This window comes from Herpailurus yagouaroundi, unplaced genomic scaffold, assembly GCF_014898765.1.
Source record: "Herpailurus yagouaroundi ecotype Mexico unplaced genomic scaffold, PumYag 192, whole genome shotgun sequence".
In the NCBI taxonomy this organism is placed as follows: Eukaryota; Metazoa; Chordata; class Mammalia; order Carnivora; family Felidae; genus Herpailurus; species Herpailurus yagouaroundi.
The window spans coordinates 14,231,778-14,258,942 of NW_024412423.1; the positions used below are offsets into that span (position 1 = coordinate 14,231,778).

At 39.9% G+C, this 27,165-nt stretch overlaps 1 long non-coding RNA gene across 1 annotated transcript in view; it reads right to left on the minus strand.

The window, feature by feature from the left end:
* Positions 1–21,920, minus strand: part of LOC121010629 (uncharacterized) — a 97,524-nt gene extending 75,604 nt beyond the window's left edge. Inside the window, exon 1 of the long non-coding RNA XR_005781296.1 lies at positions 21,842–21,920. This is a non-coding gene — a long non-coding RNA (uncharacterized LOC121010629). The remainder of the gene's footprint in view (positions 1–21,841) is intronic.
* Positions 21,921–27,165: the final 5,245 nt, after the last annotated feature.

Below are 27,165 nucleotides of genomic sequence, written 5' to 3' on the forward strand. Positions count from 1 at the left end.
AGGAAACATTTCCAAACTCAGTTGATGAGGCCAGGATTACCTTGATACCAAAACCAGATAAGAACACCAAAAGAAAAGAAAATATAGGCTGATATCCTTGATGAACATAGCTGCAAAAATCTTCAACAAAATATCAGCAAACCAAATTCAACAGTATATTCAAAGGATCACACACTGTGATCAAATGGGATTTATTCCAGAGATACAGGGATGATTCAACATCTACAAATCAATCAGTTGAATACACTACATTAACCACATGAAAAATAAAAATCATGATCATCTCAACAGATGCAGAAACACATTTGACAAAATGTTAAAATTAGTGTTTTTTTAAAAAAAAGCTTTAGAAGAAGATTAAACAGTGTTAAAATGATCAAGATTGACTTATTTTGTACTTTTCCCTATACGTTTGTTTATAATTAGAAAAATTAAAACTCAGAAAATAATGATTACTATGTTTCCCATCTCCCTGACAATGATGCCTAAAAGAGTTACAAATTCACATTTGCTGATAGAGTTGGCTAAACATTCAGTCAAAGAAGTCAAAGATAACATGGTCATATAAATTATCCATGCAAATTATGAACTGTGTGTAAATTATATTTATTTTTTCCCTTTATCAAAATTATGTCAGCGGTGCCTGGGTGGCTCAGTTAGTTAAACATCAGACTCTTGATTTTGGCTCAGGTCATGATCTCACAGTTTGTAGGTTCGAACCCCATGTAGGGCTCTGCACTGTCAGCTTGGGATCTCTCTTTCCCTCTCTTTGCCCCTGCCCCACCCCCTATCTCTAAATAAATAAATAAATAAACATACTAGGGGCTCCTGGGTGGCTCAGTCAGTTAAGTGGCCGACTTCGGCTCAGGTCATGATCTCGCGGTCGGAGAGTTTGAGCCCCGCATTGGGGTCTGTGCTGACAGCTCAGACTGCTTCGGATTCTGTGTGTCCCTCTCTCTCTGCCCCTAACCCACTCGCATTCTGTCTCTGTGCCTCTCAAAAATAAACATTAATTTTTTTTTTAAATAAACAAACAAATAAAACCTTATGCCGGGGGCACGTGCATCTGAGTCTCGAGTTCCACTCAGGTCATGATCCCAGGGTCGTGAGATCGAGCCCAGTGTCAGGTTCGCGCTGGGTTGAAGCCCACTTAAGATTCTCTTTCTCTCCCTCTCTCTCTGTTCCCCCTCTGCTTGCTCTTTCTCACTCTCTGTCTCTCAAAAAAACAAAACAAAACAAAACAAAAAAACCTCTGCCAATAACTTGATATCCTCTATCAAAGGCCTTATCAGGGATTCCTTGGCCTCTAGGAGATAAAGGAGAAATGGATTAATCCAAAGCAAGCAATCTCCTTAGAAAAACGACTCAAAATTCAGTCCATATCATTTTTAGTAGCAAATGCCATTTTTAAGAACAAGACCTAATATTTGCCAAACAAATATCTGGTTCTGAGATTCTGGTTAATCAAACACAAAACACATACAGTGATAAAAAAAAAAAAAAAACAGTAACGTATAATACAGAGAATAGACATTCACACTTCTGACCAATAGACACTGTAAGTCCCATTCAAAGCGTGGAATTTCATTCCATAGTGTCAAGGGGAATTCTGCTTCCACTTAAGATGTGGAACAAGTGTTGGCCAACTTTTTCTGTAAAAAACTAGATAGTAAATAATTTTTGCTTTACAGGCCATATGGTCTCTGTCATAACGACTCAGTTTTTAGTCACAGAAAATATGTAAACAAAATGAACATGGCTGGGTTTCAGTAAAACTGTATTTATGGAAACAGGGGATGGGCAGAATTTGGCCCACAGATCAAAGTTAGCCAACGTCTAATATACAAAGTCACAAGTGAATGTTATTTTCACCCCAACAATGAGAGCAAGCTGAGTAATACACAAAGAATACTTTTTTGAGAAGCACCTGGACTTCTGATTCAGGTCATGATCTCACAGTTCGTCAGTTCGAGCCCTGCTTCAGGCATCACACTGCCAACATGGAGCCTGCTTGGGATTCTTTCTTCCTCTCTCTCTCTCTCTCTCTCTGCCCTCCCCCGCTCCTGCTCACTTGCTCTCTCTCAAAAAAAAAAACAAAAAAACAAAAAACAACTTAACAAAAAAGCAGAGACTATATCAGAGACACAAAATCACTGGATAAACTAACAAACTAAAAGCCAGGGTGACAAGCTCTTCCAAGAAAATCCAAGAACCACTAATTATTCCACGTCTGATAGAGCAGCCAGAAGAGGAAGAAACTGCCATAGACGCAAATAAGAAAAAAAGCTACACATTTAACAACATCCTGAGAGCCAACTAAGGTTGGTATACCAAGTTAGGGTCCCCGGGAGCCCCAGACACACAGTCTATCCTACTCATCAACTTTTCCGCAGATCTAAACCAAGTGGTGATAACCAAGGGGTCACAGGGCTTGCCTAAGTCTGAGCAGGTGCACAAGAGAAAGCTTCCGGCACTTGGGATCCTGCATGAGCACAAGCCATGGTAGTACATGGTAGTAACACAAGCAGCAGTAGACGTTCTGCTTCTGTGTCTTTTTTTTCCCCCTTTTCTGTTTCTGATTCTTTTAAATGCAGCAAAACATGAGGACTTCTTCATTTCATTCCAGTCCCATATGTATAAATTTATATCTAAATTTTTCCTACCAAAAACACATCACCATCACAAGATTGGTCCCAAGAATTCAGATATTGCCAACCGCTGAAACAAAATTCCCAGATGAAAATCTGAAACCACTGTATTTGACTAAGTTGTTTGGTTATGCTCTTGCTTTTGAAGGATGACTTTTCAAACTTCTTGTTTGTTAGGGTTGTTTTCAGTTATTAAAATTTGCTGAAACGCTGAAGTTTTGGTGTTAGGTTTGTTGAATTGTTTGCTTAAAAGATTTTTAACTGATTATGAATAATAACATGCAAAAAGATTCAGAGTGCTTTTATAAAAATGTTTCATGTTATTGGGAGACACTTAGGTTGGCTTAAAAGTCAATGTTTGAAGATTCGAACACTTGCAGTCTGATTGAGGACGGGCACGATAGAAAGAGAAAGAGCCTCCTGACAGACTGGTGCCTTATTTTGTTTTGTGTACATCAGCTTTGCTACAAAACTTGTTATTTTCTTACTTTTTGTATGATAACAATGGGTCTTCTAAAGTTCATTATTTCAATGTGGAACTTTGTTACTGAATCCTACAGTATCATTGGCAACAAGGTCATTTGTATCACTTGCAACAAAATGAAGTCACAGCAACTTTAATTCCATAAATGAGGGGAAAAAAGTGACTCACTATTGGAATTACTGGGTACAGCATCTGAGGACACTCACAAAATATTGGCATATATAACTACACGGCTTTCTGCTAAAGGAGCCAACATTGTGATAACTATTGCTTCACTCTTGTACGTGCACAAGAAAATTTGAAATTGAAAATGAACACAATTAATTTTGAAGAGGACTCATGTGATCTACAGAAAAGTCACACATCACAGAGTCAGTGTACCTCACAGAGCTGCACATGTTTAACAACTGCCTTTGGGCAGAGTCTTTAAAAAGCTATAAACTTGTGGGGCGCCTGGGTGGCGCAGTCGGTTAAGCGTCCGACTTCAGCCAGGTCACGATCTCGCGGTCCGTGAGTTTGAGCCCCGCGTCAGGCTCTGGGCTGATGGCTCAGAGCCTGGAGCCTGTTTCCGATTCTGTGTCTCCCTCTCTCTCTGCCCCTCCCCCGTTCATGCTCTGTCTCTCTCTGTCCCAAAAATAAATAAAACGTTGGAAAAAAAAATTAAAAAAAAAAAAGCTATAAACTTGTAGCTTTAAAAGCTACAAACTTTTGCAGTAGTTGCTAATGGCCTTCAGTAAATCAGTGTCTTCTGCTTTTGTTGTGGGTTTTTTTTCCGGTTTTATTTATTTAAGTAATCTCTACACCCAACGTGGGGCTTGAACTCACGACCCCGAGATCAAGAGTCACATGCTCTTCCAGTTGAGCCAGTCAGTTGCCCCTGTTTTGTGTGTGTGTGTGTGTGTGTGTGTGTGTGTGTGTGTGTGTGTGTGTGTTTTAATAGACTTTATTGTTTAGAGTAGTTTTAGGTTTCCAGCCAAATTGAGCAGGTACAGAGATTTCCCATCTGTCTTCTGCCCCACACATGCACAGCCTCCCCATTATCAACATCCCCCACCAGAGTGGTACCTCTGATCAAATCAATGAGCCTACATGCCACATCATTACCAAAGTCCATATTTACATTAGGACTCACTCTTGGTGTTGTACAATCTAGGGGTTGGGAAGACATATAATGATGTATATTCACTATTACGGTTTAATGCAGAGTAGTTTCACTGCCCTAAAAACCTTCTGTTCTCCATCTATTTACCCCTCTCGCTCCTCCATCCCCAGTAACCACTGATCTTTTTACTGTCTTCATAGTTTTGCCTTTTCCAAAATGTCATAGAGTCGGAATCAAAGACTATGTAGCCTTTTCAGATTGGATTGGCTTCTTTTGCTCAGTAATACGCACTTAAAGTTCCACCACATCTTTTCATAGCTTGATGGCTCATTTCTTTTTACTGCTGAATAATAGCCCATATCTAGATGTATATAGTTTATTTAGTTTATTTACCCATTCACCTACTGAAGGACATCTTGGTTGCTTCTAAATTGGAGCAAAGATGAATAAAACTCCTATATACATCTATTTGCCGGTTTTTGTGTGGACATAAGTTTTCAACTCCTTTGGGTAAATACCAAGAAACATGATTGCTGGATTACTACGTTTAGTTCTATAACAAACTGCCAACGAGGCTTCCAAAGTGGCTGCACCATTTTGCATTCCCACCAGCAACGAATGAGAGCTCCTGATGCTCCACACTCACTTGGACATTTGGCATTGTCAATATTCTGAAGTTTGGCCATTCTACATGATATATAGATGCCAACAGGTATATAATGGCACCTCACTGTTGTTTTAATTTGCATTTCCCAGTCTTCTGCTTTTCATGTGGTCAATGGTATCACTATGGTGGTCAAAGTAAATAGCAAATATTACCCATTCATTATTCTATTTATTTATTTGTTTGTTTGTTTATTTATTTATTTATTTATGTTTACTTATTTTTGAGAGAGACAGAGAAACAGAGGATGAGTGGGGGAGGAGCAGAGAGAGAGGGGGAGACACAGAATCTGAAGCAGGCTCCAGGCTCCAAGCTATCAGCACAGAGCCCGACGTGGGGCTCAAACTCAGGAACGGTGAGATCATAACCTCAGCCAAAGTCGGACCCTTAACCAACTGAGCCACCCCGGTGCCTCTCATTATCCAATTTAGTAGAAAGTTTTTAGTATTTAATTTTTACAGACGTCTACTTCCATGTTTTGAGGTCTTTGCAGACTAAAAGGTTTGCTGCAACCCCAACTAACAATTCTCCAGAGTCAGCATAGAAATGCCCTCAATGCTGTGCTCCCTCAGTGGAATAATTCTAAATGTGCGTTTTGTACTACTCCCAGCGTCTCTCTGCAGAATTAAGTTCTAGTCATGTACTATGGAAAATGGCTTAACTGTGCACCCTTTACTGGCCTCCTTCCTCTCCGATTCCCTCCCCGTCTACCCTACTGATATTACCTGCACTCCATATATAAAGTAACTTCACTCTAATCTTTGTCTAAAGTTTGGCAAAACTAAGACCTTTGTAGATTGATGGCATAAAATGAATAATGAAATCTCTCTGTGAGAGCAGTCAGACTGTTTCTCTCTGTGCACTTCTATTTCAGCACACGTGTCATGAGCATCTAACCCATAATTTCCCACTGATCCCACTGAATGTCAAACCTATGGCTTCAAGCGCTCCAGGCTGAAGCATTGGCCTGTGCACAACTGCCTAGTGCTCCAGGTGACCTGAAGGGGCAGCAGCACCAAATATTTCTGGTGCACAAAACTGGAAGGAGTTAACTGTCTCTAGTCATCAGGACTCTTCATTCTTATCACTGAACACCCTGCATGCTTGTCTTGAAAGGGACATATTGGTCACATTGCCAACACAGTGCTCATAGGTCTCACCTATTTCTCAACAAGACCATGGACGTATCCAGAGGCACAAAATGGAGGTCTGCTTAACACCTTTCAGCTTATTTTAAGGCAACTAACAATAATAATATCTCATTTCCTATAAAATGCTAAACAGGGTACCAGGGTATTACAGATAAACCAGGTGTATCTCAGGCAAACAGGTATATACTCTCCCAAACTTAATGAGACTGAAGTCACTGGGGCAGACATTGAGTGCTGACTACACAAAAGCCATTACTCTCTCCACTTCACCGCTGGGACACTAGAGCACCTTCTCATGCTCCCTGCACCTGTGGGCGGCGTCATGACCCAGTTCTCGTCAACGATTTGTAAGCAGATGCTACTGGGTGGGACTTTGGAGAAAGCTTTTTGGAGCAAGCAGACTGGCATCCCCTTCAGCTCTTGGCCATTCAGGCTTTCCCTTTCTATTTTTTTTTTTTTATTCAAAAATGATGGCTTGATATCCAATAGTCCTCTTCCAACAGTGAAGAGTGAGGAAAGATGGCAAGAAAGATGCCTAAATATTTGATGTTTGATGGTATTGTTGACATTATGGAGTAGTTTCAACAGTCTCTGAAAATCTGATCATATATATATAATCTTTCTCTGTTCAAGTAACAGGGTTTACTTCTTCACTGAAATGCAGCCAAGTTCTTTCAGTATAGAATACCTAACACTCATTATACCTATAGAAGTGCTTCTCCCTCTACCAGTCTCTGTTAACTCTCACTAAGTTGCCCTAAAATAGAAATAGAATGATAATGACTTAGGACTGGTATATGTCAGATCTAAAGTTCCATTTGAATTCAATAATTTAAAAAAACAAAAACAAAAACAAAAAACACTACCAGGACACCTAGGTGGTTCAGTCCATAGAGCGTCTGACTCTTGATATTGGCTCAGGTCATGATCTCGCGAGTTCGTGGGATTGAGCCCGGCATTGAGCTCTGTGCTGACAGCATGAAGCGTGCTTGGGATTCTCTCTGTCCTCTCTTTCTGGCCCCTCACCCCGCTCTCTCTCACACGTGTGAATTCTCTCTGTCTCTCTCTGTCTCTCTCCCTCTCAGAACAAATAAACGAACATTTTTTTTAATTTTTTTTTCAACGTTTATTTATTTTTGGGACAGAGAGAGACAGAGCATGAACGGGGGAGGGGCAGAGAGAGAGGGACACACAGAATTTGAAACAGGCTCCAGGCTCTGAGCCATCAGCCCAGAGCCTGACGCGGGGCTTGAACTCACGGACCGCGAGATCGTGACCTGGCTGAAGTCAGACGCTTAACCGACTGCGCCACCCAGGCGCCCCAAACGAACATTTTTAAAAAAGATTCTCTCCCTCTTCCCCTCACCCCCATTCACATGCTCTCTCTATATGTAAAAGTTTTTTTAATTTAAAAACACTACCAAGAAATCTTAATATATTTACTTTATTTTCCAATTATTGAGCATTTCTTAAAGGCTGCCGGATATTTAATCTTAATGCATGTAAGTCTGTATTGAAAACTGCTTGAAGGCAAATACAGGATCATATACTTTGGCTGACCTTACGAAATTTGTCAATAATTAAATGGAAGCACTTTGCACATCCTTTTAATTTTCCCAATATCAGGAACTGTTAGAAGTGTTTTCTTAAAGATTTATGTTTTAAATGTTTTTAAAAGTTTTAAAAACTTTCTCTGATTCAACTTATTCCAAAAATTAGCTTGAAAAGTAGATTTCCTTCTTTCTTCGTTTAGGTAAACTGAGTTTTATATCCTTTAAATTTTTTTAAGTTGATTGGCAAGAAGCCAGCTTTCAAAACTTTCCAAATTAGCCACCTGACTTAGTTATAAAAAGAAAAAAAAAAAAGCAAATAATTCACTTGAATCCCTCCCACAAAAAAAGCTGTTTTTTACTTTCCTTAGAGTAGATCTGCTTTTAAATGAGAAGATGATTGTAAATCCTGGTGAATTGCTCATAGACTGTGTTATATTGTTCCCTGGGATGAACTTTAAAAGGCATCTTGTGATTTATGTATTTGTAATCAAAATAAAGACAGCCTTTTACTGTGGGAGCAATTTGAATCCTATTTTATGTGCTTAGTCAAATGCTAGGTATACGACTGAAGCAGAGGAATGAAGAAGAGAGCAACATTAGGTCTCGGCACTGGAATTTACCTGGATCTGTAAGATCTAAGCACGGATCACTTGACTGGTCACACACTGTTCTGCTAGGAGCCACTTGATAATTTCTACGCGTGGATCAGTCTTTTCCCCCAACCACACTGGGTTGCTGGTGGGCAGGAGATGTGCCTTTGATGCATCATTTTCTATTTTCCCTGCATGACGTGCTCCTGGGCACATAGTTGAAATGGAATGAATACCATTGAAATGATTGTCTGACACCTCATAAATTGATAGCTTTTTGGGGAGAGGAAGCCCTTGCAGTGATTACTAAAGGGAGGAGAATAGAGTGCCCTTGATTTCCAGTGTCTGTAAGCACATATTTAATAAGACAGCTTCTCAAGGGCATTTCTTTCCACTTTGAAAATCACTTGGAAAATATTTAGCACCTGTTCTTGGAATCAGTCTTGACTTGAAAGAAAATGCCTATGAATTCTTTCAGAATTATTTCTTCTGTATTCTTCCCTTTCCTTATTGTATTCTCATACTGCCAAAAACAAAAAAACACACAAAACTTCAATAATCTCGATCGTGCACTAAATGAAGCAATACTTTCCCTTGACTTTAATGCCTCCAGTGTGCCCTTCTAACTTCATCAGCTACTACAATTATTTGTTCCAGCCATATAACCTGAAATAGTCCCTACACGTAATTCGTGCTTTCCTGCTTCTCACTGTCTTGCTACCTGAACACTTTCCTACAACCTTCGCAGGTCCTGATTCTACGCCTCTGCGATGACGTCATCCTCCATGCTCCTCTTAAAGGGATAAGAACTCTTTCATCCTTAAAACCTCCTTGGTCTTTTGTAAGGCTTCCTAGGGCTCTTGTTTGATTTTGTCATAGGAAGTGATAAGATATCCTTTACGCAGTTTCCTCAGCCTATCCTACAGGACTAGAAAACCCCAGCTATTCCTTGGGCACTGGGCCTGGAACAGCGAGTTCTCTCCGTGTTGGCACTGAACCCTCACCACAACCTGTATTACCATCTCCCTTTTACAGATGAATTAAAGCTAAGTAGAGGGCGGGGACTCAGATTTAGGCTTACACATGGGGTGCCCGACAGCCCTGATTTGCCTGGCGTGAGGAATTTCCCGAGATGCTGGACTTTTCAGCACTAAAAGTCAGACAGTCCTAAGCAAAACAGGATGGTTGGTCACTCTGCTGACAGAAGTTGTGTCCTCTCATGAACAGTCAGTGCATACCTCACACCCAAAGGCCCAGAGGTGGGAGAAAGTGGCCATTATGGTCCAACAGGCAGGAGCTTCCCCTCCCCCACACTCACCCCAGTCTGCCCCAGTCCTAGGCAGAGCTGGGTCACAGTGACCTGCGGCCAGGAAGGGAAGCCCAGACCGGGGTGTGGCTGGGGGAAGTCTCTCCCACATCTACGTTCCCCAGCTCCTCCCCCCTAAGCTTCAGTTGGTTTCTCTCAGAGACATGACTGCCAAATGTTGAGGACTTTGATGGCTTACTGGGTACTAGCTAGATACCTGCACTCTCGCCCACTAAAGGGAGAAACACAACAAAATGCAGGTCCTTGCAGAGTTGCAAGAAGATGCTGGAGAAATACATTGTACCCAAACACTTGATGGACCAAGTCACTCAATCCTTTCAGACACACCAAGGCAAGGCCTAACTCCTCTGGAAACCCAGACTGCTCCAGAAGTACTGACAGACCCAAGGCTGACAATTCTGTACATCTACACAGGTGCAAACAGCAAACATTTGGCATAAACTGGTCATCTAACGCTACCCGCCCCAACGCATCCCAGATAGCGAAGGCGTGCAGAAGCAGGCCAGACTGACATTTCCTGGAACTTCAAGTCTAGTGAAGTTCCCCATGGTTTATTTGGGCCTAATTACGATGTCGATCCTCAGACTCAAATGTTCCCAATCCTGTCTGCCCATTAAATCACCTGTGAAGGGGCACCTGTGTGACTCAGTCGGTTAAAGCATCCGACTTCGGCTTAGGTCATGATCTCGCGGCTCGTGAGTTCGAGCACCACATCGGGCTGTGCACTGACAGCTGAGAACCTGGAGCCTGCTTTGGATTCTGTGTCTCCCTTTCTCTCTCTTTCTCTCTCTGCCTCTCCCCCGCTCACACTTTGTCTCTCTTTCTCTCAAAAATAAATAAACATTACAAAAAATCTTTTTTAAGAATCACTTGTGAACATTTTGGGGCACCTGGGTGGCTCAGTCAGTTAAGCGTCCGACTTTGGCTCAGGTCATGATCTCACGGTCGGCGAGTTCGAGCCCCGCGTCGGGCTCTGTGCTGACAGCTCAGAGCCTGGAGCCTGTTTCAGATTCTTTGTCACCCTCTCTCTCTGCCCCTCCCCTGTTCATGCTCTCTCTGTCTCAAAAATTAAAAAACGTTACAAAAAAATTTTTTTTTAATTAAAAAAAAAAAAAAAGAATCACTTGTGAAGATTTTAAGCCTACAGATGACCTGACCTTTCCCCAGGCCAATTAAATCAGAAGGTCCAGAGCACTGCACAAGTGAATGTAACATGCAGACAGGGTTAAAAGCCATTGCTCTAGCTCAGTGACTCTCAGTGTGCCATCCCAGGCTGGCATCACTGGCAGTTTGTTTTTATGCTAACAGGTAAAATTATGCTATAGGATAAAACGAACTCTGTGTTTCCCTTGACTCTCATTAGAGTAACAGAGGTGTCTCCACCCATGGGAAAATGACCCAAGAGGCAGAGTTTAGGCAAGAAAGATTTAATAAACTATGTATCAGAAGACGTTTGCCATAGAAACACAGCTGTGTGATACTTAAGCCACAGGATTTCCTCTACCTGTCTCCATTTTCCTTCATTGGAGCCATCTCCATCGTTCTTGGTCTGCAAGCATTTTCCCTAAACTTGAAAGTCTACTGAATGAGCACTCCCACGTCTCAGATAGAGCTTCCCACCATGACCTGGAGAGTTGCCTCTCACAGAGCTATAATGTTTCAACACCCTATCCTTAGATGCTTTTATCACATAGGCTAAGTCTTGCTGGAGCTCCCCAGCCTTGAGTTAAGTATCAGCCTCCTGTTTACACTCATTAAAATGGACTCATAACGTTGGCAAAAGAATGTCAGGATGCTGTTTTGTTAATTTCAAATAATTTATAGAAAAAAATTTTATTGGAATGGATACTCTGCAAACGTTGTGGTCCGGATTTTCTAACATTTACTTTTTAAAATTATCTTAATCACAGTAATTATTTTTCTAATGTTACATTAAAAGTGGCAGTTTAAAATGTTGGACAGGAAGAAGATGTAATTTAATGAAGGGCATCTTTCTCCACATTGACATGGATGTTACATCTTTTTTTTTTTTTAAGATTCTAATGTGGCCTAATTACTTTAATTTAAAATTCTGGGTATGCATGTTTTATTCATGACTTTCTAGATGATTGAGAAAGTTTTTGCAGCTCCTTTGAAGCTCTAACTTTGGAAATATAACAAATAATGAAGCCATCATATTTTCAAAATGCTCAGATAGAGGAGACTTTTGAAAGACAGAGTAATTGTGAATCAAAGCCTAATCAGCTGCTGTGAAATGAGTTTTTAATTATTACATTGCCCCTGATATGCTGGAGTTCAGCAAGGTTAGGAAAATGACCTCACACACATTTCCTCTGAAAGGGTAGAATGTTTTTTCCCTCACAGCACATCACCTTGAATATTCAGAAACTAAGTTGTTCTGCTTCCCGTGAAAAACCTCTCAGAAACATTTTTTCACATCGACCTTTGACGAATCTCACACACAAAAAACGAAAAGTGTCACTCATTTCTTCTCTTACTAAAATGCATTATCTTTGCATGGACATAATGGCTTCTGAGTCAGAATACTCACCGACTCCCACTGGAAAATTCGCATTTTCCAAAGTCGTTTGTAAGTTTATTAAAGAGGATATGAGAAAGGGTGCTCAAAGCCTAAATCTTTAGATTTCAGAGTTCTGGATCAAAATAACTGGTTTTATTTCAGGGGCCAAAGATAATACAGATTTTCCATTCCAGAGAAGTGTGGGTTTACACAAGGGATCTCTCTGGACAGTCAGTACCTGACGTCTCTTGAAGTCAAGTTCAACTCAAATTCCCATTTTTAGCAAGTAGTAATCTGCTTGAGTTGAGAGCAGAAGAGACATGATGTACACAACTTCTCAAACCTCCAGTCTCCAGTGTAGATATGTACACCTATATTCTAATTTCTGGTTACTAACTCAAACTGAGAGATCAGAGCTTAAACATTTACAGTTAGTTCCCTAAGAATCCAAAGAAAATGAGTATACCAGCACATGTCCAAAGCAAAATCAAAAGACTTGATTTCAATTCCATTGCCAGTTTTCCTTTAGATTGGGGGGCAGGGGGGCGGTGTGCATAGGGGACTCCAGCCAAATGAAAATCTAGGTTCTACAAAGAAATGAGCACTCACATCTCAACCTCTTCTAAAGCTCTCTCCAGATAACTGTGAACCATGTTACCAATGCGATTTTTAAGGAAGGGCATTTAACTCATTTATTTGAAAGTCAAAACCTCTCCAGTTCCTTAAATATATATATTCAATCAAATCAAAGAAACAGGTGTAGATGTTGCATGAAGCATGACTCAGAGCTGCTACTGACAGTTTTCCCTTCTGAGGAATGCAAACAACCACAGGCTCGTTTAATGAGAATAAGTAGGACCCTGAAATAAGTGTTACTTATAGAAGAGTCGTCATTAACATGCTGCACCAGAGGTGTGATTTGCATGAGCTCTGATTGCATTTGCTGGCTGTTCACGTATCTGTGCTGAATCAATGCCACTACATCAACACACAGGTTATCTTTTCCCCTCACTTTAGAATGGACTCAAATTCTGATTGAGAAATACAGCCCACGTGTCTCTCTACCACATGCTTTGTGTGAGCTACTTCTTGGCAGAAAAGGGAGATCAGTCAAATCTTACGCAACATTTCTAACGCTGAACAAACCCATGTCGTTTATTTCTTGAAAATGCTATCTGGGAAATGATCTGATATCTCTGCCATTGGAGATGAGTGGCATAAGTACCAGCAGATTTACTAGAAACAATAAAGGTTAGCATTTATTGAGCAGTTACTAAGTGCCAGATCCTAAGATAAGCATTTAATCTCTCATTGAACTTTCCGGCAGCTGCTGTTAATAACGTCATGTTGATAGGTGAGCAAACCTAGGCTTAAAGGGTGAACTTGCCCAATATCACAGGCTCTTCATTTGTGGAGTCAAGACTTGAACTCTGAAGTCCATGCTCTTAAACATACATTTTTCCAGAAGCTAAATAGTCAACGTTCTCAGATTATGCAGACCCAACCGAAGTTAAATTAAAGACCTGCTCTGCTGAAAAGTGAAACTTCAGAAGTAAGTCCACCTCATGGAGACAAAAATCCTTCAGAGGTGTCCTCAGCGTCCGCAAACCAAACTGACCCCTCCATGACACCAAGTCCAGAACAGGACCTGAATTCCCACGCCCACACAACTGCATCTTGGTTATTCACATCCTGGGCACCCCCTGCTCCAGCCCTTAACTTCCAACCACAAGAAAGGAAAATTTACAAAAAGAAAAAAAAAATGATGCTTTCCCAATGCACTGAAGCTCTGTTTCTGTTCAGAATTTCTCCCGTAGACACTGAAAACAGAGTGAGGAGTTGGTGAGAACCTTGTAAGCTAGTAACAATAACAGAACTGAAGAATTCCCCCCAATTCTTATTAAGCCATATTGACCACCTATACAACTGTACGGATAGTGCTAAACGCAAACATGTCTTCCCATACACACAGATACACCTATGTACATTAACACTAAGCTGATGGGCAGCCGTGCAATTAGAAATCGACCAACGTGCACGTGGAGGGCTTCTGTTGCACACGGCTATGGTCCCAGGTCCACCCACACTCTGTTGGAATACAAGCAAGGCATTTGTGTATAATCTACTCTAAAAAAGATTTTTAAAACTCAACTACCGTGAGCCCTAGCCTTTGTCAGAATGTGGAGGGCTTCCCTTGCCACAGATACCGAATACCGCAGTAACTGCAATTGCTAGAAGCTGTTCTCTGCTGAAACACACCTGTTACAACAACTGCAAAAAAATCCAGATTAAAATAAGGGATCATTGTATGTAATTAAGAGATATTTGTGTGGCTGAATTAGAAATATACCGGCTCATCAATAACATACACTACGTTCCACAATGAAGACAATTGCTTCTGGATATATCTGCCAAGTCCCATCAGTTCAATACACAAATATTTACTGAGTACCTACTAGGAGTATGGCACAAGGACAGACACTAGGGGACATAACATCATGAAGACAGGTGCTGTAGCAGCCCCTGCCTTCCCGCCCACCAAAATCATCCGCGTAGATAAAGTGAGATACGAACAGTAAGCAGAGCAGGCGAACACGTCTAAGCCTGGTCAGGACTCTGTCTCCCCACCTCGGGTTGGCTTACAGGCTCTTACTTTGGAGCTCTCGTATGAAGCTACTTAGGGAGGCCAGGCAGTAGTGTGGTACGCATCATGGACGGAAGGACTCTCCTTAATGGAGCGGAGACTATGTGGTCTGAATACAGGATGCACAGTGCTGTTAGCCCGGAAACAGTCTCTCTTTTTTTTGTAAGATATGCGAATGAAGTGCTGGTTTGTTCACCAAGAGGTGGCACCTAGGTTCGCTCTGAGGAAATAAATGTACAGAGTCTTATGCACAGACCTGCATATAAACGGCCCCCGCATCTACATACAGGAGAGCTTTTTTGAACTCACACAGCTGTATGCAAGTCGCGCCAATTAGTTAAGACTCTGTCAACAGCTTGGATTTTTTTTTTTCACTTGTACATTTGAGACTTTTTGTTTTGGAAGATTAAAGTATGAAAGCTGCATACGCTGAGTTGGGAATGGGGAAAAAGAGCTCGTAAAAGGCCGTTGCTATCTAGAGGATGGCCTGTCTAGAAAATCCTACTGGGCTTGCTCTTAAAAATAAACTGAATTGGGATGCCTGGATGGCTCAGTCGGTGAAGCATCCAACTTCGGCTCATAACTTCGGCTCAGGCCATGATCTCGCGGTTCATGGGTTTGAGCCCTGCATCGGGCTCTGTGCTGACAGCTCAGAGCCTGGAACCTGCTTCGGATTCTGTGTCCCCCTCCCTCCCCGCCCCTCCCCTGCTTGCACACTCTCTCTCTCTCTCTCTCTCAAAAGTAGACATTAACAGGGGCGCCTGGGTGGCGCAGTCGGTTAAGCGTCCGACTTCAGCCAGGTCACGATCTCGCGGTCCGTGAGTTCGAGCCCCGCGTCAGGCTCTGGGCTGATGGCTCAGAGCCTGGAGCCTGTTTCCGATTCTGTGTCTCCCTCTCTCTCTGCCCCTCCCCCATTCATGCTCTGTCTCTCTCTGTCCTAAAAATAAATAAACGTTGGAAAAAAAAATTAAAAAAAAAAAGTAGACATTAACAAAATATATAAAGAACAGAATATTTCCATTCACAGTCAAGAGTCTAATGAGCATCAGGTAGGTTGGCTATAAAGACTTCCTCCCTCTGCACTGGGCCTGTTAGCTAAATGGCTCCTCTGTCTCACTGCCTCACTCCTCCCCTCATTAATGCCCCCAAATATGAAACACATCCCTCTCTGCCACCTCACACAAATGCTGTAGGAGGGATGTGATGCAAACATAACCAACCCTCCCTCTCCACCTGCACATTCTAATAGAACTCTTGGCTTCTGTTTATACGGGTTTCTTGTAAAACCTTTTTTACCTGGTGCCTGGCCTCCAGCCTCTACCTCTGAAAGTCACCCTAAACCACCACCTGGTTAATCTTCCCTCAACAATGATTGCAGCCTCCATTTACTCATCACTGCTGGCAGAGTAAAATCCAAAACTCTTTAATGGTGGGTCTAAGCCCCACCATGTCAAGGCCCCTGGGGAACTACAAGACAGCGGTGCCCCCTATCAAGGTCATTGTGAAGGTCAAGGACACATGAAACATGCCCACATATAATTCCAAATACACCTAGGGAGACAGGGGGTCCCCAGGGACATACAGACAAGCCTCATGTCGCTCTGTACATGTACATGAGCAAGCCTGGGTCTGTTTCTAACCTTGTCTGCTCTTTTCTGGGGGGCATCTCCCCTAATGAAGGCACCGAAGACTCATCTCTTCATTTTTTTTCTCACGTCTCATAAATTAACAGGAAAAGACCCACAAGCCTTAAACAATTTGAAAAATGTCAAGATGACGTAGGTTTCCCTAAATTGCTAAGAGTTGTATAGAAGAGAATTCTCATTTGAAATGTACATGACTAGTCCTACTTCCCCCGAAGCCACGCAGGAATCATTATTCTACAAAAATGTAAGTAGAGCAAATCCTGGCTCTGCCTTCCCCCAGCTTCCGACATTGGCTTCCCTTTTCTATTCTACTCCTGTCTTTATTACCCAGGATTTTAGCAGAATTGCTAAAGCTTGAGAATATTTTAACGTTGGCATTTTTGAAAAATAACCACGCAACTTCCTGGAGCGCAATGCGGTGTAACCCACCAAGCTTGGAAGTCCTTGAGAGTAAACGCTGTTTTAATTGTATCTGTAGCTTCACTTTCTAGCCAATTGCCTGGTCATTATTAGGGTAAGAACAGGATGGGGAAAGCATGCGGTGGAAGGCAGGGATTTCAGCCCTTAATCTGTCACCTGCTGACTGTGATTTGGAGCAAAGCCCTTAACCTAACTCAGCCTGAGTTTGCTCAACTGCTAAAGAGAGGTTGTGATACCAGCTGCTTCACAGGACGTTGTTCTGAGGACTAAATGCGATAATGTATTACAATGTGGTTTATAAATGATAAGCACTGCATGATATAAGTTATGATCGCTCCCGAGTACAGGCTTAAAGTCATAAAATGAGTAGAAAACAAGACAGAGCTGAGCTACTGCAAAACAAACATCTCAATCACGAGTGACAATGCCAAAACCTGAAACACATCTTATCCATCCGAAAGTCTTCCGGGAGCCTATCTGCACAAGAGAAGGGGAAATAAAAGAAGAAAATGCCTTGCAACTGTGGCAAACTGGATTTGGCTCCTATTCCACAAAGAGAGTTGGCCAAATCCAACAATAAATGGAAACAAATACTTTTGTTTTAGAAGTATGCAGTCAATATGTCAAAGTCATTTGGATTAGACTAATCCTCTCAATGAAAACAAGTATAAAAGATGGATAAAATACACAAAAGAGATATTGGGAGTCCTTAGAGATCAAGTAGGTGAGCCAGAACTTGAAGGACTAAATCCCAGACAGCAAAGGAATGCGGTGCGTGTGTCATACGTAATTTTGGCATTAGCCTCCACGTTTACCCCCCATACCATCTTCTGACTCACTGCATGAGAAATGAGCCAAACTCAAAGCAGTGGCCTGGAGCTTACAGCAGTCTCACTGAAGATGACTGACTGATTGATTGACTGATTGATAACCAAATTTAAAGATTCCACAGGCAAATTTAATAGCATATGAAAAAAGAACAAAAAGGATCATTGACAAAACGGAAAGTAGGTCTGCAGAAATGTCTGCTTGAATCATGAACAGAAAAATGGAAGGAAAATACAGAAAAGAGCATCAGATACCGAGGAACACATCTTTCAATGTGCTAACATACATATGATTAGAATCTCAGAAGGAAAGAGGAAAGAATGGGACACGAGCCAATGGAAGGCACAAATGACCAATGTGGGAAATGAAATGGGAGATGTTCCTACAGATGTTACAGATCCTTAAAAAGATAAGAGGATAGTGTGAAATGACACGATATTCGTGGATTAGAGTCTCAGTGTTGGACAGATATCATTCGCCCCCAAATTGATCTAATGATTCAATACAATCATAATCAAAATTTCAGAAAGACAGTGTGTGGAAACTTAAAAAGGTGTTTTAAGATGAATATAAAAAAAACAAAGGTGCGCGCGTGGGTGTCTCAGTCGGTTAAGTGTCCAACTCTTGACTTCAGCTCAGGTCGTGATCTCATGGTTCTTGGGTTCGAGCCCCACGTCGAGCTCTGTGCTGGCAATGTGGGAGACTGCTTGGTATTCTCTCTTTCTCCCCTTCTCTCTGCCCCTCCCCTGCTCTCTCTCTCAAAATAAATAAATACACATTTAAAAAAAAAAGACTAGGGACAAGGGTAGCAAAGACAATTTTAGAGAAGAAAAACCGCATTGGAGGGTTTATAGCAGAAGATATAGGACGTATTAAGATAAGCTATAAAATTATAACAATTGGGACCCCTGGCTGGCTCAGTCAATCAGCATGTGACTCTTGATCTTGGTGTCCTGAGTTCGAGCCCACGTTGTTCATAGAGTTTACTTTAAAAAAATGTTTTTAATTAAAAATAAGTGGCAAAATTATAAGTTAAAATAGTGCATTATTGGCCCAAAGACAACAGATCAACAAAACGGAGTCCAGAAACCAGCATATACATATATGGTCTGATAAGTGCCATCACAATGCAATACAGTTAAACAATATTTAGAATAAATGATGTTGGATCTTTGGATGTCCACATAGGAAAAAAGTTACTATTGAAACCATAATACTACATATATCATAATACCAAATATATATATATATCAGTTCAGGTTAGATCATAGCTCTGAATATAAAAGACAAATAATAAAGCTTCTAGGGGCTAACACAGAATATATTTAGGATATTAGCGTAAATCAAGATTACTTATATAGGATATGGAAGGAACATAAAGAAAAACAGTAACAAATTTAATTTCATTACAAAAAAGAAAGTCAATACAGCAAAAAATACCATTATAAGAGTGAAAGAGGCAAGCCAACAAGTGGAAAAAGATATTTGCAATATTCATTTCCAAGAACTCACTTCCAGAATATATATAAAGAAATATTACAAATCCACCAGAAAAAGACAGGAAAGCCAAATTTCAAAAATTGAACAAAAACTCTCAAATAGGTATTTTGGGTGTGTGTGTGTGTGTGTGTGTGTGTGTGTGTGTGTGTATGTGCGTGCGTTTTGGGAGTGTGTGTATATATATATGCGTGTGTATGTATGTGTATAAATGTGCATGTATGTATATGTATATATTCTCCAGATTGCCTAATAAGTACATGAAAAGATGTTTAGCATAATTCATCATAAGGAAAATGAGATACCACTACAATATCACATTTTTTAAATGACAACACCAAACGTTAGTAAAAACTTCAATCAGCTGGAACACTAGCAATGGGAGTGTAAGCTAGTAAAACCACTTCAGAAAACATTCTGTCAGTACCTGCCAAAGCTAAACATATGAATCCCTATTATCTGACAACTTTTCAACATAAAAGCATATATATATATATATATATATATATATATATATATGAAAGAAATATATATAAGAATGTTCACAGCAGCCTATGCATAAGTTTTCAAAGCCAAAACCAATCCAAACATGCATTAACAATATAAATGGTGGAATAGTCCTTTTTTTAATATTTTAAATTTTTTTAAGTGTTTATTTCTTTTTGAGAGACAGAGAGAGACATGGCATGAGTGGGGAGGGGCAGAGAGAGAGGGAGACACATAATCTGAAGCAGGCTCCAGGCTCTGAGCTGTCATCAGAGAGCCCAATGCGGGGCTTGAACTCACGAACTGTGAGATCACGACCTGTGCTGAAGTCGGAAGTTCGCTCAGCCGACTGAGCCACCCAGGTGCCCCTGAATAAAAACTGTGCCACAGGGATCGGCAAACTATAGCCCGTGGATCAAATCCACCCATGCCCATTTATGGTATTGTCTAAGGCTGCAGGGTCCTATAGCTGCAACATACAACGCAGAGCCTACAAGGCTGAAAATACTTACTAACTAAACCTTTACAGAAGAAGTGTGCCAACCTCTGCTACACAGCATACTTCTACTACCACACAGAACAAACCCCAGGAGATGTCATACTGGTGGGGGAAAGCCAGACATGAAAGAACGCACGTTATGATTTAATTTATACAAAGTTCAAACACAACTAAAATTAACAGAAGTCAGCCAGAAGTGACAGAGGCCACAAGGCTGGTTACATTTCAGGAAACATAATAACTTGTAAGAGCAACAGTGGAACTGACCACTCTCTTGAAATGTGACCCTGTCATTTAAAGCAAGCAGAACTATAGAGAAGTACCCACACTTGACTAACCTTTCCCACCACACCGTGCAGGCCCCTAGTAAATCTCTCAGAGGGTCAGATCACTCGCCTCCCAAGTTGGAAAGACAAAATGAAGCAAAATCAATCATTCAATAGCTGCTGGGTAGTTGAGATAGAACCTTGTCACAAATGTCTTCTGATCCCTATAGGTTTTGACTTCTTTATATTTGAACAGTAGGAAAAAAAAAAAAACGAGTAGGAACAAGGAAAAACAAACAAAGAACTACAAGAATCTAAACTAAATAGTATTTCAGGGGTACCTGGGTGGCTCAGCCGGTCAAGCGTCCAACTTGGGCTCAGGTCATAATCTCCCAGTTTGTGGGTTTGAGCCCTGCATCAGGCTCTGTGCTGACAGCTCAGAGCCTGGAGCCTGCTTTGGATTCTGTGTGTCCCTCTCTCTCTGCCCCTCCCCTGCTCATTCTCTGTCTCTCTCTCTCTCAAAAATAAATAAACATTAAAAAAAAAAATTTAACGTGCTTTCAGTATCAACTAAAAGAATATGTCTATCCCAAATCCACTCCCTTATTGAGATGAGTGAATGGAATATTCCCTGAAGCTCAGAAGAGTATTGATTTCGGAACAATAATTAAAATCTAATGGACTTAATCAGTTTCACATAGAACTATAAATTTCATCTCAAGACATGATAAATCGCTGAATAAGAATATCTGACTGCTCATCTACTCAATTTTTAAAAATGCAGATTCCATTTTCTGACAATGTTATTCACTTTAACTGAGAGAAATATTCATACCATGTGAAGTGCCGGACATTTTATTCTAAGAAGGGGAGGGAAAAAAGAATCATTTGGTTCTTTATGGGGGTCAAATTATACATCAAATAAAGTATGAAGTTCCTTCACCAGATACATTTCATAAAGTTAAATGGTTCTTTCAAGATTATGCTGACAATAGAGTCTTCAGTCTTTGTTATAATATAGCCTACGACCTCACTAATAAGGATAATAATGTATCATCAAAAAATGCTGTTAATTGAAAACTGCAAGTCTAATTAAGCAGGGATGTGACCATGCATAACATATTATTAATGGAATGATAAGATTGCATTACACCAACTGCTACAAGGAAAAAACTACAAGGACGGTCCACAGTTCAAAGAGTCTTCACATCCATTTTGGCAAAAGTTACTGATGATATTTTCCTTTCATTAAACTGTAGGCTTCACAGCAAAATGACTTAAAACCAGAAGAAGAAAGTAGAGCCAGATTTAAAAGACGGGTCACAGGGCAGCTGCTTGGGATTCAATCTATAAAGAGTCCCCGCACACGGCTGGAAGACATCAGAAATACGGGACCAATTAACTCGTGTTTCCACGTGAAACTCTTTACATAACGGGTAAAATGTAAATCGGCCCCACTCCCAAAGAATTAGTTCCCTCTAATGAAAAATATAAATACTCCATCCTAGTGCTCACCTCTTTCCACGGAGTATTTTGTGATACACTCAGGCACATTCAGGAAGCTTGGGGGTCACTACTAGGCCTGGAACCAAACCTGGAAACAGCCAGCCGATAGTTACCGGAAGTCAGCAGTTACAGGCAATTAAATTCCAACACTGAAAGAACATGTGGTACAGAACTGCCTCTAGAGAAAAACGGATTTATTTTATTGCCTAAATTTTAAATTCCATGCCTCCTAGGACGCCCCCTTGTAACGGGAAAAGCCTTTTTAAAGATCTAACAAGTAAACTGCACTACAGGAAAATGGAACTCATTTTGCTGACATTAAAAGAAAGTATCCAGGCCAAGATGATACACTGACAGCATGTTAAGATCTCCCCCTTCCAGGGGCACCTGGGTGGCTCAGGCTGTTAAGCGTCCGACTTCAGCTCAGGTCATGATCTACACAGTTCGTGAGTTCAAGCCCTGCGTCGGGCTCTGTGCTGACAGCTCAGAGCCTAGGGCCTACTTTTGATTCTGCATCTCCCTCTCTCTCTGCCCCTCCCCTGCTCATGCTCTGTCTCTCTCTGTCTCAAAAATAAATAAAAAATATTAAAAAAAATAAAAATAAAAAAAAAGATCTCCCCCTTCCAGCAGCTAGTACTTAAATGTTAGATTAAAGACAATAAAGATACAGATATGTAAACATATTTATTTGTTGAGGACAAGAAAGGAAAGCCTCCAAGAGTTGGAAATCAAGAGGAACTCACTAATAGATACTAAAGACTCACAGCTCAAAGGAATTTGGATGTGAGTTTGGGATACTGAGACTAAGGCCTCACTGGTCTCACAGGATTGCTTACAAATACAACGCCATCCAGGACAGGTGGCGCAAAGGCGCCTAGGTGGCTCAATCGATAAAGCCTCTGACTCTTGGATTCAGCTTCGGTCACGATCTAGAGGTTCATGATTTCAAGCCCCCCTCCCCGGTGTGCCCTACGCTGACAGCACAGAGCCTATGGGGGTCCTCTCTCTTCCCCTCTGCCCCTTCTCCACTCATGCACACATGTGTGTGCTCTCTCTCATTCTCACTCTCTCAAAATAAAGAAAGAAACTTTAAAAATATAGATATGCATAATGAATTTCCTTTTAGAAAATATGAATAATGAATTTGTGTATCAGAATATAGTCACAGAAAAGGAAAAACATCTTACTTGATACAGTACAAATTTTCTCATTTAGCAGTATCAAGGCTCAATCAGCATTATCGTCCTACAATTCAAAATCTAAGACCACTGTTTATTTTTTTTATTTTTTTTTCAACGTTTTTATTTTTATTTTTGGGACAGAGAGAGACAGAGCATGAACGGGGGAGGGGCAGAGAGAGAGGGAGACACAGAATCGGAAACAGGCTCCAGGCTCCGAGCCATCAGCCCAGAGCCTGACGCGGGGCTCGAACTCACGGACCGCGAGATCGTGACCTGGCTGAAGTCGGACGCTTAACCGACTGCGCCACCCAGGCGCCCCGACCACTGTTTAATCTATGTTAACCACTGTCCTCACATCTTAGCCTTCTTACTGAATTTACTTTCTTACTAAACTTACTAAGCTTACTAAAGTTTTTCATTTCTAGATCAGAGTCTGACGATGAACTGCAGAAAACTGTATTACTATTCCCACATATGCACAGTCATACATAAGAATTCAAAGCACTTTTTTTACTTCTTTTTTAACATTTATTCATTTTTTGAGAGACAGAGAGAGACACAGCATGAGCGGAGGAGGGGCAGAGAGAGAGGGAGACACAGAATCCGAAGCAGGCTCCAGGCTCGGAGCTGTCAGCACAGAGCCCGAAGCAGGGCTCGAACCCACCAACCTTGAGATCATGACCTGAACCAAAGTCGGACACTTACCCGACTGAGCCACCCAGGCGCTCCTAGACTATTCTAAATAAAACTAAATTTAAAACAAAATTTTTAAAAATGAAATAAACAGAAAAACAGCTTTTCCAATTTCTTATATAAAACAATGTTAACAGAACAGTTCAGCAAAGACAGTTTTTCACCTTGAAGAGAAAGCTTGTAGCTGTAATTTTCACTTCTGAATACGTTCTTCTGCCTGTATTGTAGGTGCTTCAATCTAATTGAAAATGAAACATCTCCAAGTTGGAGAAACAAAGTGACACTCAGAGCCTAAGGCTTGACTCCCACGTAATTCCGCCAGTGATATTTTTATGGCTGCAGAAAGCAGAAAAACACAGATATGTTGGCTTGTAGTATTAAATTTAATTCATAAAGTTTAGTAGCAATACTTCTGAGGACAGAGAGAAGTCAGCTTCCAATATGGTTAGTCCAGAAAAAGAAAGATATATTGCTGGTGCAAAAATTGCCTACTCAAAATTTCAAAGTATAGGCTTTAGGGCTCTGAAACACGGGAAGATATAAATACTTTATTATACATCTCATATTGCAAAAGTATCAAAAAGATTTCCTTGGGTTAATACAGCTACCTAAAATCAAAGAACAAAATAACAGAACAAAGAACGAAGGGAGTTTTTTTATTTTTATTAGTTCTCTTGTCATTCATAATAAATTAATAGAATTCTGGTTTTTCTAGCTTTCCGAAGAGATTTTATGAAACATACGAAACATATGAAACAGCTTAGAAACTAGCTTATTTTACAAAGAAGTGACACATTTTTAAGAGAATAAAGAGAAGGAAAGTCTTGGTTTCTGAGTATATGCACATATATATCATTTGAGGGACTCCCCAAGTATAATAGAAACCACTTAACAAAGATCAAACCACATTCTTTCGTTGTTTTCTGTCCCTATATCATTGTGCTGACACATTGGAGACTGTTATCCCCATTGAGTGAGTATAAAAATGAAGAAAATTTCTCCCTAACAGTAAATGTACCATCTTGCTCATTTTAGCATTTTATCTAATATTAGGGGCAAAAATGGAAACAACTTCAAATACTCAAGTAAGAACTTCAGAGGGAGTACGCAGTTTGCATTATAACGTATACCCGTAATAAAATAGCAAAGTGCTTTAAAAAAAAACATTAAGAGAGGAAAACAATTATATTTATAATTTAAATGAAATTCTGCATCCTTCATTTTTTAATTAATTTAAATTTTTTAATTTAATTTTTTAATTAATTACTCTATTTATTTATTTTTAATATATAATAAATAATATTTAATTAAATAAATAATTAATAATATTTATAATATATTATATTTATTTATATTTTATAAATTATAAATATTATAATATTATATATAAAAATTATATATATTTTTATATATGAATATATAATATATATAAATATATATAAATAAAAATTATATATATTATATATAAATTATAAATATTATAATATAATAAATAATATTTAATTAAATAAATAAATAATTATTTAATATATAATAAATAAATAAAATCTAATAATAGGGGCAGGGCAGGGGGAGAAGGAGAGAGAGTGGGGAGAGCCCCATTTGGGGCTCAATCTCATGACCGTGAGATCATGACCTGATCCAAATTTGAGACTTGGTCGTTTACCCAACTGAGTCACCCAGGCACCCCTGAAATTCTTCATTTTTAAAGGAGTATAATTTTTCCATGATCTACCTGGTTCAAACCCTATTTGATCTTTATAAAGATAGAAAAAAAGACCATGTTCAATCTTTTCAGATGCCCAGCCAACTATTTTCTCTATTAATGGTCTCTAATTTTCAGCCAACAGAAATAGATTCTGCTACAACATTTTTCTTCACGGTCGCCATCCCCAAATTCCTTATTTTTTCTGGTGCCCGCAGTGAGCACAAGATTTGATTAACACTAATTACTAGCATTTTTGTTCTACCAGCTTACCAATATTAAAAATATAATGTGGCTTCATCAAATATATTTGCAATGGCATAAAACTTATTATAGCGTATTTCTACACAGACAGAAGTGTAAACATTAAAAACTGAAAAAAAAATTAATATAACACTGTATGTTAACTACACTGGAATTAAAATCAAATTTAAAAAGAATATTCTACATTCTGGTATCAGTAGTGGTTACAAAGAAACAAATGCATAAAATTTTTTCAAACTACACACACAAATTTTTGTTTAAGTTTTCATTTATTTATTTTGAGAGAGAGAGAGAGAGAAGGGAAGGGGAAGAGAGAGAGAAAGAATCCCAAGCAGGCTCCACACTGCCAGCACAGAGCCCGATGTGGGGCTGCACTCTGGAACCATGAGACCAAGACCTGGGGCGAAAATCAAGAGTTGGACGCTTAACCGACTGAGCCACCCAGGCACCCCCACACAAGTATTTTAACCCACAATTAAGGGAACAAGTGTTTACGATGATTATCTGATTATAGACATGGGTGATTCTTCTTTTTTCTGTATCTCTTTCCAAATTTTATACAAAGAATAAATGTCTTTTCTGTAATGAAAAAAAGTGATCAATATGAATAGAACATATCTCAGAAAAAGAAGCCATAAGAGTGATATTCAACAAGAGCTGGATCATGGATGAATTTTTTCAGACCTTTAATAAACAGATATTTTGATCCTATGTATACTTTCCCAGGCCATAAAGAAATTTTACTGAGCCATCATAAGAATGATACCAAACTTAATAAATGCAGCATAAAAAATAAACTACTAGCCAATCTTTTTATGATTACATATGTACAGGTGCTAAATTAAATATTAGCAGGGGAGCCTGGGTGGCTCAGTTGGTTAAGCGTCCGACTTCGGCTCAGGTCATGATCTCACAGCTCGTGGGTTCGAGCCCCGCATCAGGCTCTGTGCTGATGGCTCAGAACCTGGAGCCTGCTTTGGATTCTGTGTCTCCCTCTCTCTCTGCCCCTCTCCTGCTCATGCTCTGTCTCTGTCTCTCTGAAAAGTAAATAAACATTAACAAAAAATTTTGTAATATTAGCATATGGATTTAAGGAGTTTTATTAACAGATTATAATGCCACAACCAAATAAGATTCTTATCAGGAATAAAAGGAGAGTTGAACACTGAAAGGCTGTTGCATGTAATACCTAAGTATTTATAAAATTCATGATTATAGATGTAAGAACTCAAAGATATTTTCCTTAAAAAGCTATTAAAATCGTGTGAAAAGATGTAAACTGTTTGACTAAAATCAATTGCACAAAAAGCAGATTTCCTATGTAAAAATAAGGTATAAATTAAGCAATAAATGAGCAGAAACTACAATTTTTAAAAGTGTAAGTGGGGATAGAGGGAGATAAAAGAAATCTTAAATAGGAAGACCTATTTTTAGGGGTGATTAGGGAATTATGAAGCCTCTTGAAATTACTCTAAGATTCGATGTAATAT